This window comes from Cupressus sempervirens, chromosome 3 (genome assembly GCF_028749045.1).
Source record: "Cupressus sempervirens isolate cs-2001-9-10 chromosome 3, ASM2874904v1, whole genome shotgun sequence".
Taxonomy (NCBI): Eukaryota; Viridiplantae; Streptophyta; class Pinopsida; order Cupressales; family Cupressaceae; genus Cupressus; species Cupressus sempervirens.
The window spans coordinates 642,223,267-642,227,194 of record NC_143120.1 but is presented as its reverse complement, the minus strand read 5'-3'; positions in this window follow the sequence as shown (position 1 = coordinate 642,227,194).

The following is a 3,928-nucleotide window of genomic DNA, read 5'->3' as shown; positions in this document are numbered from 1 at the left end:
ATTTTTTCTTAACGTGCATCACTAGATTCTTTGAAATGTTGATAGCACTTGTGTTATCACAATAGATAACTACTAGATCTATAATTTCTTCTTCATACATTTCAACAAATGCTTATTCCACATTATGTTTAAACAATTCACTGCAGCTACCATGTACTTCGCTTCAAGTGTTAATTGGGAAATACAATTCTACTTCTTCCTTGTCCATGACACCAATCTTTTTCCTAGAAAGAATACACCTCCACTAGTTCTTTTTTTGTCATCAATATTTCCTACCCAATTTGAGTGAGTGAAAACATTCAGTTCAAATTTATCACTTCTCTTTAATGTAATCCATATTCTTTTGTACCTTTCATATATCTCAATATCCTTTTCACAACCATCATGTGATTCTCTTTAGGATTTTATAAAAATATAGCAACTATCCCAACTACCAAAGCAATATCTGGCTTTCCATAAACAACATAGTGCAATTTTCCTATCATGGATATGTATATGCTCTAGTTCACATTAGTAGAATTATTAGTCTAAGATAGCTTATGTCTTGTAGACATGGGTACAAGCACTAACCTTGAATCTTCCATACCAAAAGTCTTTAACATTTCCTTGATGTATTTGGATTGTGAAATGAAAATACAAAACTTCATTTGACATACTTGTAATCCAACAAAGAATTTGATTTCACCAAACATAGATATTTCAAATTCCTTTTTCATTTCATCATCAAATAATTTACATAATGCTTCTCTTTCTCAAAATATGATATCATGAAAAAATATATTATATAATAGTACTTCATTGTTCTTACCATTCCTCAAATATAAGTTGTTATCATTTGTCCTTTCAAAACTAATTTTCAATAAATAGTTATGTAGTCTTTCATACCATGCTCTTGGGGCTTGCTTCAATCCATAAATAGATTTGTTCAATTTACACACCATGTTCCTTTTGTCTAGATCTACAAATCCTTCAGGTTGTTCAATGTATACTTCTTTCTCCAATATACCATCTAAAAATGTAGATTTGACATTGATTTGGTATATATTAAAATTCTTGTAATTTGAGTATGCAAGAAGAGTTTTGACTCCTTCAAGTCTAGCAACAGGAGAAAAAGTTTCTATATAATCAACTCCTTCTTGTGGATACTAGTCTTGCCTTGTTCTTGTTACTTCACCATTTTCATTGAACTTGTTTCTAAAACCTCGCTTTGTCCCAATGACATTTTTGTCTTTAGGTCTTGGCCCTAAGGTCCAAGTATTATTTTTCTCAATCCAGTCAATTTCTTCATTCATTGCCTAAATCCATTCTTCATTGTCTATGACATCCTTTATTGACTTGGGCTCAAAATCACATAATATAAGCATGTATCACCTTTGATTCTTCTTCTTTTCATTATACTTTATTTAACATCTCAAATAATTTGCTCAGGTTTGTAATGTCTTCTCACATATTTTTGTAATGCATGTAGTTTTCTTCTTGGTTCTTCTTTAGGTTCATCTAGAAAAATAATCTCAAGTTCATTTCCTCTTCCTTGTTTAGGTTCGATTTCAGCTTTTGAATTCTCGACATTCACTATTTGATGGTCAACATTTCCTATCTTTGACTCGACATCTTTAGTTTGTTTCTTGACACCCACTCTCTACTATTTGATAATTAGTAATTCCATTCCATTATTTCCTGTCTGATGGGAACTTGTAGCTTGACTTGTTTGTTCACTTTGAGTACTAAGAGCATCATCATCCACATAGATGAATGCACTATAGTCTTCAGTTTCTTCATTATATGAAGTATCATCTCTTTCTAAAAACCCATCAACTCTCACATTTTCAATTTCCACAACTTTGTTAGTGTTAGAATTCAAACACTTATAAGCTTTGCATTTAGTGGAATAACCTAGGAATATGCCTTCATCACTTTTTGCATTAAGCTTTCCTTTCCTATTATCTTTCACTATATAGAATCTACTATCAAAGGTTTTGAAATATTTAATATTGGGAGCATAGCCACACCATAGTTCAAAAAGGTGTAGCATTTGTACCTTTCTTGACTTGAACTCTATTTAGGGTATAGAAAATAGTACTAACCACTTCTCTCCAATATTTCTATGACATGTTTTTATCCATCATTAGTGTTCTTCCATAGTCTATTATTCATCTATTTCTTCTTTTAGCTATCCCATTCTAAGGGGGGGTCCTTGGTGTTGACATATGTCTTTTGGGGTAAAAGTACAAAGTTGTGTCACCTTTTAGGCTGACTTATCAGAACAACTGAATTTGAGTATTTCTATGTAAAAACCAATTTTGTTCAAACATATGGTCTAGATAAAGTCATTCTAGATAAGTTATATATGATCTCACATTTTTCCAATTGAAAATGTCTATTAAATACATATTTTATACTAGTTTGTATCCAATTACTAAAGAAATAAAATTATTTCAAAAAATTGACATTTCAATAACTCTTACTATTTTTTATGATAATTTTAAATAACATATAAACACCATTTTATAGAGCTTAGAGTCAAGAATATTCTCATAAGATTTTACAATGTTTTAACTAAATATAGTATATTGTAATTAAAAAATTCTACAAGTATGTATTTTAACACTTGAAAAGATATCAATTTTTAAAAAGAAAAAAATATTAAATCATATTAGAAAAATTTAAAAATTATATGGCATCCTAGAGGAGAGAGTCCTCTTCTACAATCATAATTTTTCTCCTGGTTGGAATAGATTTGTCTTCAAAAATGTGGTGGGAGATGAAAACTATCAATTTAAGGTGAGTTGAAATTTGAATCATTATAAAAGAGAAAATATAGGTCTAAAGATTATTTTTATTTTTGATTGTTTTAGCTATATATGTTATCTATAACATAGTGTGAGATCAAAGGGAAATAATTTTATTTCCACATAGTTTTGTGGTAGGAACTAGACCCCTAATTTTCAATGTTTTTCAATAGCTAAAAAATTATCTATAAAAATTAGAAAAATATATCAATTCTTATTCCAAATAATTATTAAAGATTATGATCCTAAACTTCATTTATTTCTATACATTTCATTAGTTTACTTCATTTTCAAATTAAAAATGATAATACCAATTTTATGTCATTGAAGCTGAACAATTATACTTTTGTTAGCCTTTTCCTTTACAAAATGGTGACACAAGTTTGTGCTTTTACCCTTTGATTCATCTATCATTGCAAAATGTATTGAACTCATGTGAGATGAATTTACCACCTTTGTCAGATCTCAAACACTTCAGACTCTTCCTTGTTTCTTTTTCAACTCTAGCTAAATACCACTTGAATAACTAAAAAGCATTAGATTTAGCTTTAAGAAATATCAAAATCATCATTCTAGAACAATCATCTACAAATAGAATGAAATATTAATCTCCACAATAATTTTTAACACCAATGGGTCCACATAGGTTATTACAAACCATTTCCAAAATATCATTAGCAGTATATGTCTTACTCTTGAAACTAGACATTTTCATATTTCCCATTTGACATTGTTTATACATAGCATTGTCAGAATTATTTAGCTTAGGAAGAATAATTAAAATATACGTACTTAAAACATTCTGATGTTTACAAGAATATTTTAACCTTGAGAGAAGTGCACCTTGGAAGACACTTGTCCAAAAAATGCAAAATTTTACCAAGTGTCAAAACTAAAATTCTAGCTTATAGGTTTTGTTCTCCTTCGTACCAGAGCTATGTCTCAATATTTGTTCTTGATTTTCTCTATAATCTCCATCACTTGGGTTGCATCTAGCAAATATAAAGCATCATATTTATCCTTTACTTTTTGTCAATAGTTTCCCACCTCTATGCGAGTCTCTGCAAAATCTCCCAATTTCCCATCTAATTCTAACAATGCCTCTTCGGTCTTAAATGCCTATCTAATATCCTCATCAG